This window comes from Chlorocebus sabaeus, chromosome 8 (genome assembly GCF_047675955.1).
Source record: "Chlorocebus sabaeus isolate Y175 chromosome 8, mChlSab1.0.hap1, whole genome shotgun sequence".
NCBI lineage: Eukaryota > Metazoa > Chordata > Mammalia > Primates > Cercopithecidae > Chlorocebus > Chlorocebus sabaeus.
In genome coordinates, this window is record NC_132911.1 from 104,909,679 (window position 1) to 104,918,919 (window position 9,241).

Here is a 9,241-nt window from a genome sequence, read left to right on the forward strand (position 1 = left end):
TGAGCCCAGGAGTTTGAGGCGAAAAAAATCTAAAAATATTTGTTATAAAAAGAGGGTACTGGGTCCAACAGGGAGGAGAGTCACTGTTTGGACCAGTGAAGATTGTCTCCTGGGACCTCGGATGGGACTAACCTCCCTGCAGCCTATACCTAGGCCGAGGAGGGTGAGTAACAGGACGGGCAGGGTTCTTTGGGGAAGCAAGAAGTGAGAATTGGCCAGGAGGTGGCAAGAACATTGTCTTCTCCAGGCAGGTTCTAGTCAGCGCCATCCAGGAGCTACCTGGATTTGGTAGCTGCAGCTTTCCAGGCAGGAGAGAGGAGTTTGTTGTTGAGAAAGACACAAATCCTCAGGTCCACCATGGCCTGGATAAAATGCCACTGACTGAATCCATCTTCCTTGCATTTTATTCTAGCTCCGCTGAACAGTCTTCTGATTACTAATGTGTTATCCTGGCTACAATTTTTTGTTTTGTTTTGTTTTTTAGACAGAGTGTTGCCCAGGTTGGAGTGTAGTAGCACAATCTCGGCTCACTGCAACCTCTGCCTCCCGGGTTCAAGATATTTTCCTGCCTCAGCCTCCCAAGTTGCTGAGAGTACAGGTGTGTGCCACCGCACCCAGCTAAATTTTGTATTTGAGGTAGAGACGAGGTTTCACTGTGCTGGCCAGGCTGGTCTCGAACTCCTGACCTCAAGTGATTTGCCAACCTCGGCCTCACAAAGTGCTGGGATTACAGACATGAGCCACCACACCTGGCCTTGGCTACTTTGATACTAGGAGGAATTAGCCAGGTAGCTCCCAATGCTGGTCACTGATGTTCTGATCCCTGAGAAGGGGCATTCTCTGTTGTGAACAGATGTACTGGTGCTCTGATCAATGCATTATTCTCTATGGATCTGGTTAAGTCAGTAGCTCAGAACTGACCTATTCTGGGTGTCCTGACAAAGTGGAGTTCTGGGACTTGCAAAGCTGAATGGGAAAAAGACCACCTCCAGGTGCTGCCACCTGAAAAGGCCCTTCCTGGGTAACTGCTGGCTTCTCTGGATGGCAGGGGCTGTCAAACTTCTGGCTGTGCAACCTCTCAAAAGAAAATGAAATGTCATACAAATGCCCACTCTGCAGAGCCAGTTAAAGGGGAACTCTGCTACCTGGGGGCTGGGGTGGGAGGCCTGGAGACAGCTCCCATACATCCTGAAAGCCTCTCCCTGTGATGGGTGAGGGCTCCCTGAAGATGGACAGGCTCTGACCGCTTTTGTCCTCTCTCTGAGCCACAGGATGCAATCTTGGCCTCGGCCATCTCCCAGTTCCTCCCTGGGGGTGGTAGAGGGAGCCACCCACACAGAAACTCCTACTCAGGGACTTGATTCCCCTCAGCGCCACCCCTGGGGGGGCACCCAGGTGGGGTCCCTGTATTCACTGCGGAGGTAGAAGGGCTGTGAGCAGGCTTTCCTGGTTAGGCTCTGTGTTAGTCCGTGTGCGTTGCTATAAAAGAGTGCCTGAGACTGGGTAATTTATAAAGAAAGGAGACTTATTTGGCTCATGGTTCTGCAGGCTGTGCACAAAGAATAGGCCCAGCACCTGCTTCTGGTGAAGCCCCAGGAAGTTTCCAGTCACGGCAGAAGGCAAAACGAAACCAGAGTATTACATGGAGAGACTGAAAGCAAGAGAGGCAGGAGGTACCAGGCTCTTCTTAAACAACCAGATCTCGTGTGAACTCAGAGTGAGCACTCGCTCATCATCATGAGGACAGCACTAAGATATTCATAAGGGTTATGCCCCTGCAACCCTAACACCTCCCACTAGGCCCACCTCCAACACTGGAGGGCACATTCCAGCAAGAGATTTGGAGGGACAAACTTCCAAACCATGTCAGGCTCTTTCCTAATCATTTTTCTTTTGCATTTTAAAAGTGAAGAGGAACGAAGTCTTCAGGCTAAGCCACAGTTAAATGATCTGTGGAGGAACAGTTAAAGCAAGCATCAAAATATTAAAGACATAAAGAGCTTTCACTAATACCAGGTCATCAGTAGGTCAGGCCACCGGCTTTCCAACCTTCATAAAAAAGGGAGGGGGCGATTTCCTGTCCAGTTCTGAAGCGAGCATGATGCAGCCTCACTGCATGGAGAATGCCGGAAAACCAGGCCTCTTAAGCTCAGAAACAGTCTGTGGCCCCAGCAAGGCCCAGGGCCTGGGACCTCAAATGCAGAAGAAATGCCTGATAGCCACAGGGCCCAGAGGGACCCGCAGCACTGGGAGACAGAGATGGCATTAATTCCCAGGGCAGTGGCGACCACCAGGGCATGCCCAGGAGCTCAGGGGTCTTGGCGGTACCAGGGAAGCTCATTCCTTCACCCAGCAAGCAGCTGAGGCTGCGGAGACCTGGCACCTGCTCATGAACGTGCATCTGACAAATACTTATCATTGAACACCTACAGTATGCTGAGCTGTTCCAAGTGCTCTAGATGGGGCTGGCTGTGGTTAGAACAGAAAGCCTTGCCCTGAAAGACTGGGTGGACCTCAGAAATACCTCTTATAAGTGTGAGAGTTCGCTTTATGCTTTTCTGTGTACAAATGGGCTTGCATTGCTTTGAAAATTAGGAAAAAATTTATTTATTTTTTATTTTTATTTTTTGAGGCAAAGTCTCGCTCTGTCGCCCAGGCTGGAGTGCAGTGGCTGGATCTCGGCTCACTGCAAGCTCCGCCTCCCAGGTTCACGCCATTCTTCTGCCTCAGCCTCCCGAGTAGCTGGGACTACAGGCGCCCGCCACCTCGCCCGGCTAGTTTTTTTGTATTTTTTAGTAGAGACGGGGTTTCACTGTGTCAGCCAGGATGGTTTCGATCTCCTGACCTCGTGATCCGCCCGTCTCGGCCTCCCAAAGTGCTGGGATTACAGGCTTGAGCCACCGCGCCCGGCCGGAAAAAATTTATTAAAGGAAGTTATTAGAAATTGTTTTTGAATAAATATCCACAAGGAAATAGAAACATGAAAAGGAAATACCAGCTAATTACACATCCGCAAGCGCAGTGGACTCTGTACTCTGATGAGGCCTCAGGAGGTGTGGTCAGAGAATCAACACCAGATGGTCCTAGAAGAATTGATTGTGAACTGTTACTGTCAAAGAAATCATAGGAGAACTGTAACTGTTGGTCAATCTGGTGATGTTTTATTCATGCACTTCATTATTCATTCAAGAAACTTTTTGTGTATTAGATTCTGAGAATATAGAGACGTGGGCAAGTTACCATCCTGTCCTCTAGGACCACACATTTCTGTTGCAGGGCAGATACGTTAATGACTACAAACAACAGAATGTTGTAGGTGGCATGGGAGAGTTGGGGACTGGGTGTGGAAGGGACCACAGGAGAGAGATGACCGTTTTATCTTGGCCCACAACACAGAGTCTGTTACACAGTAGGCTCTCACTCCATTACTGAACAAATAGTGTTCGGGCAAAGCTTCATGGATTTGAGAACCTGGTAATTACACATCTTTCATCTATGATGAAAGATGATAGCTTTGCTTCTTGCATCTGTTCCAATTGCCTTTGCTCTTTTCTTGGCAACATCAATAACTTTTAGATGTTGTGTGACCAATGCTGGTCTTGTTTTCATCACATCACCATGTGTCCTTGCATTCCTCACAATAGTTCTTTATTTCATTCTGCTCTCCTTCCATTGCTACCTGCTCTTTCTTCATAATTTTTCACTCCTACTTCATAAAAGCCGTGTCTTCTTATGTCCTAAGGAAGACGCAAAACAGTATTTTAGAATTATCTTCTGGTTCACGGAGTACATCACTTTCAGAAATAGGACTTTCCTCTAGACTTCTGAATGACATTCCATTTTCTTTAATCTGCAGTACTGCAGAGCTTATCCTGCAAGAAGGGAAATCTGTTCAGATCTACTGGTTGCTAAAAGACACAGTGTGATTTTCTCTTGACTCCACTCACTGTCCATTTGGACGTTTGTGGAATCTCATTCTTAGATACACAACTGGAAGATAATGTAGTGTGCAGAGCTTGGTGCAATTTCCAATGACTACAGAGCATGTATTCCTTTCGTGTAGTTTTGTAGGATTGAGGCAGAATCTTCTCCTACAGCTAATATCTCTCTAGTTGACATTCTGAATAAATAAAACGTGCATGCACACACACACACACACATGCAACTGGTCCTCAGAATATATTGTTCCCAGGGCTTTTCCTGGTTCTGTCATCACCCAAAACCTCACTTTTGTTGGAAATATGCTTCCCCCAGCAATTGACCTATCGCCAGCCTATGTCTGACACCTCCACCACCATGCACATATGTACCCAACTTTCTGCACTTTTGTTTTCTTAGAATTTGTTTATTAAATGGGCATTGCAATTTCTAAATAAATGCGGAAAGAGGGGAATTGTTGGTAACGTCAAGAGGAGGAGAATGGAGTGCTCTTTGAAACACAAAATCTGAGCAATTGAGGGATGGATTCCCAATTTTTTTGGCTGATCCAGACCCTGGGCTTCTAAGCCAGAGGTAAAAAAAAATCTAGAAAGAAATAAGATGTCTTCCTTCTTGGCATTATAGGCCTCTTCTTTTGAGATGATGGAACATGTACTGTTTCTGAGTTTGATTTTGAAGTTTGCCTTATAGAACTTAGAATCTACATTAGAGTCTACATTTCTTCCATATTTGGGCAGCGGATTTTCCAATTGTTTTAACTTCTGGTGGGGTTACGTGCTTTTACTCTTTGTGCATTCTAAATAGGTATTTTAGTAGAAAGTTGACAAAGGTTATATTAGGTACTGATAAGCAGATTCAATTTAAAACCGGAATCCTTAATCTATTACATATTTATTCATCCATTGATTCAACCAACTTATACACATACATATACATATATGTATATATACACATATATAGATGTGTGTACATATACATATATGCATATATATATATTTTGTTTGTTTTTGAAGGTCTTGCTCTGTCAGCCAGGCTAGGGTGCAGTGGCACGATCATAACTACTGTAGCCTTGAAAACTCCTGGACTCAACCTGTCCTCCCGCCTCAGCTTCCTGAGTAGCTGGGACTACAGGCATATGCCTCCACACCCAGCTAATTATTTTATTTTATTTTGTAGAGTTAGGGCCTCGCTACTTTGACCAGGTGGCTCTTGAACTCCTGGCCTCAAGTGATCCTCCTGCGTTGGCCTCCTAAAGTGCCATGATTATAGGTGTGAGCCACCACTCCCAGCCTTCCAACTAATGTTTATTGAGTTCCAATTATTTGCCCGATCCTATGGTAGTAAAAACCCCACCCTGTCTTCATGAAGCTTATTGTCTAGTGGGTGTTTCAGGCTCCAGGTAATTCCGTACAATATGATAAATGCTTCCAGATTAAGTACAAGGAATGCCTTCTCTGCCCTACACTCTGGGCTATGAACCAGACGTCATGGGAGAAAACACTTGGGACGATAGGTTGAAGGTTCTTGATAACATGTTCATAGGTTTAGCCTTTGAAGCTATGAACCTTTAGATGGGGGAGCCCCTGAGGAATTTAGTGCAAGGAAGTGAGTGACTTGTTGAAAGCTGCGATTTAGGAAATTACTCCAGTAGCCAAGTAAGGGGTGAACTGAGATGGGAAGAGAAGGGGAAGCAGTAAGGCCAGTCAAGGAGGCTATCTCAGGAGGCCAGTGGGGATGCACTGAGAACTTGAATTAAGAAGAGTAGGAACAGAGAGGGCAAGGCATTTAAAGGATCTGGCAATCAACTGCATGTGGATGGCAAGGAGCAGGAATACTGGCGGTGACACCAAGATTCCAGGTGCCTGGGGAAATGCGGGTGCCATGCACCCAGAAGGGACAGCTCAGAGCAGATGCAGCACTGGGAAGAGATGGCGATGGTGGCTTTAGACATGTTGAGAAGGTAATCCCTACCTGTCTGCTCTTTCCTTCACTTTTTTATTCAGCTTATTAACTCCAATCTTAGGTTCTAATACTTGAGGCATTGAAAGTTTCTACAAAGAAAAATCTAAATAGACCCCCTTGAAGAAGATACCAAGACTGAATCAACACTAATTATGCTAACTCATCGCTTGATTCCATATGCTCTGGGGTCACATGTGGCTAGCTGGTGCTTTTCATCATCAATATGCCCACCCACCCCAAGCAATTAACTTACTTTGCATTCACAAAGGGTAGGTCTCAGTTGTAATTTTCCATATGCAGGCAGTGGGCCAGATATGTAGGGGCCTCTGCCCAAACCACAAGGAGTATCAACTGTCAGGACAGAAACAGTATTCCAGAAATCTGATCATTCAATCTTCAATATTCAAAAACTCACTTATTTGAAGAGAGAGGGCAAGCATAAACTTGGCACCACTTTAAAGTTATTAAAATCTGGTTCGATTCTTCAGTGTGTGGATTCCCAGGAAAATTCCACTCTGATTTGCCAACCCCTTAGGTCTGTGGGTTATAGTAAAAGAGAAGCTGCAGATTAGTTCCGATTAATTTCCATCATGAGAGTCAATTCTTGCTTTTCAGGGAGAGATTAGGGAAGGAATGACATGGATAATTAAAATCCACAGATAGCACAAACACCCAATGTAACTAGCAATTTCAAATCCTCCTCCACTGAATTTTTCTTATTAGAGGTGTCAAGTAGCTAGGCTCAGCCCACCTTTGGGGGCTGGATCTAACAAAATGTGAACACATCTGCAGGCAAGCAGGTGGGAGCAAGAAGATGAACAATGAGAAGCTGGGGGTTGTTGGCCTTCTGAGATTGAAAATCGGCCAATCTTGCCCACTCTCTGATGGTGTCATTTAGAAAATCACATCAGCTCTGTTAGTTTACGTTGTGGGCTGCCAGGCAAGATTTTTAGAAAGGCCGGCTTACTTACTCTTTGTTCGTCATGGAAGAGCAGCTCACTGATCAAGAGCCCCACCCTTGTGGAGAATGGGTTTGCAGGAATTGCAGGCAGAAGGAGGTGACATGGCAGAAGCGGACCTCCAAGAGCACAGGCCTTGCTTATTTGCCTCTGACCTAAAACTCTGCCAGTTTCAGCTATTATGTGACATGGGCCCAGCCCAGCTTGCAGCTGCTACCACTTTAGATTTTCTTAGATGCAGCCTTACGCAGCCTTCATAGGGCCTCCCATTTGCCTGGCATTCGAGGCTGCACATTATCTAACCCAAATCACACCTTTATTCTCACTAATCTCCAAACCATACACCACCTTTGGCCAGGTTCACCCCCTGGTGGGTTACATATCTGTATTTCTCACTATCTTGTCTTTGCTTCTGTCATTCCCTAACGAAATCCCTCCACCCCTGAATTCTCCACCCACTCCTCTTGCTGGAAATGGAACTACTCTTCAAGGTCCAGCCCTTCCTTCAAACCTTCCCTGTTTCCCCCAACTTGAAGTGATCATTCCCTCCTATGACAGCACTTCAGTGGTATGTCTTTGATGACACCACATTATGCTTTCTATGATATCACGGTAGCTTATATACCTTATGACTTTAATGTTCTCTGAAATGTGGGTCATGACCCATTAGTGAGCTTTGAAATCACTTTAGTGGGTTGTGACCTGAATTTTAAAAAATGAAGTAGAATAGAGTAGAATAGAACATTTTAGAGTACATTACACATAAACATATTTCCCTCTTTGGTTTATGATCACAAAGCTTGAAAGTCACTGCCTCAAGTAGTAGCGATTTTTTCAGCTTTTATATAACAGAAAGCCTTGATCCAACCAGCTTAAATAACAAAGAATGTATTATCTTACATAATGCAAAGTCTGGAGATAAGGCAGCTCTAAGTTTGGTTTATTAGCAATTTTTTTTCTTAGCTATACCTCATTTGTCCTATTAACAATTTATCAGCAGCATCGAGGACTCAGACTTTTGCCATCTCTGCCGTCTTTCTAGCTACCTCCTCTCCTGTTTGCCAAATGGCTGTAGGACTTCCTTGCATCATAACAACATCCACAGAAACAAGAAGCTCTGTATTCTTTGGGTCTCTATTTATCAGCAAAGAAATCTTTCCTAGAACTCTCCCTACCCCCAGATCTTCTATATTGCTCTTTGATATAAAGTGAAATCAAATGAATTACATGCCTAGTCAGGAGTGGCAAATCAAAATTAGCCTAAAGCAAAATTAGTTTGGACCAGTCTAAGAGCACTGTCCATGAGTATCTCTCTGGTTCTACTGGTCAGGGAGAAGGGGTGATTGATGGATCTGGATTTGGGGTAGGCAAGCAAAAGTATCTTCCAGCCACACACAAGGTGCATCTCAGGAGGGCCAGGGTCCCTTTCTCTGCCATGCTTCTCACGTAGAAAGTCTAGACAGTCACCTCCACTTCCAATGATAAATGAAATCAATCACTTTGCCTCAAAGTATGAATATTCATGGGATGCAGGGACCAAATATCCAATTTGAGATACTAGAGGCATTCTGCAGACATAGCTCATGATTTTTGTTCCTGTATAATTCACCAGAGGTTAGCATTTTTTTTTTTTCCAGGTCTTAATTTTTCTACTGAATTATCAAGCGTAAAGGGCTAGATTAACAACATTGTACATTGTAATACAATTTGAATAATAAGATACATATTTGTCACAATGCAGATGGCAACTGAAGGTTCACAGATGGAATTGTGGCTCTCGAGATGAGATGGTGAGCGTGTGGCGGTGGGTGTGGAGAGAGGCGGTATCAGAGGTGGAGAGACATTACGTCATCCCAGATATGGGGTTTCTTTGGGAACTCTGGCAGGGTTATTGCTGAATCATTCCGTGAGGCAAATTACTGGTGTGTTAGCTGGACAAAGCTCACTGTAATTATGCCCTTGTGTGTTCCACCACTCCCCTTGGCATTTCTCTGCTTATGCTGCCATTTAAGGCCAGACTTAACATGAACACATAAAATCATATCTGCAAGAGTCAGTGGCAGAGAGGATAAAGGCAGTGCTGTTTTTCCTTTCTTGAATACACGCACGTGTGCATGTGTACATGCACATATACAGACACACACATATCCCTTATCAGAGAAACCACAGGTTCAGAGGACTTTGAACTGTGGAAAAGCTTTTGCTTCTGAGACAGTTAGAATCTTTTTGCTTTCTCTATTAAAATGCAAGACCCTCCCATCTGCCCAGTAGATAAAACACGACTGTGAGTGCCTTGCAATTCCTTGAAGGCTGCCTTGCGCTTGGGAGTACCAGACAGACCTCATCTCACTGCCAGACACTGGGTGCTGTCGATGCACCTG

General features: G+C 44.8%; 1 long non-coding RNA gene across 1 annotated transcript; it reads right to left on the bottom strand.

Moving 5' to 3' along the window:
- Positions 1–3,142: 3,142 nt before the first annotated feature.
- LOC140712230 (uncharacterized) lies at positions 3,143–6,591 on the bottom strand. Its single transcript, XR_012093734.1, has 2 exons — positions 6,155–6,591; positions 3,143–3,737 (listed from the first exon to the last, which is right to left on the bottom strand). It is a non-coding gene; the product is annotated as an uncharacterized lncRNA (long non-coding RNA).
- Positions 6,592–9,241: the final 2,650 nt, after the last annotated feature.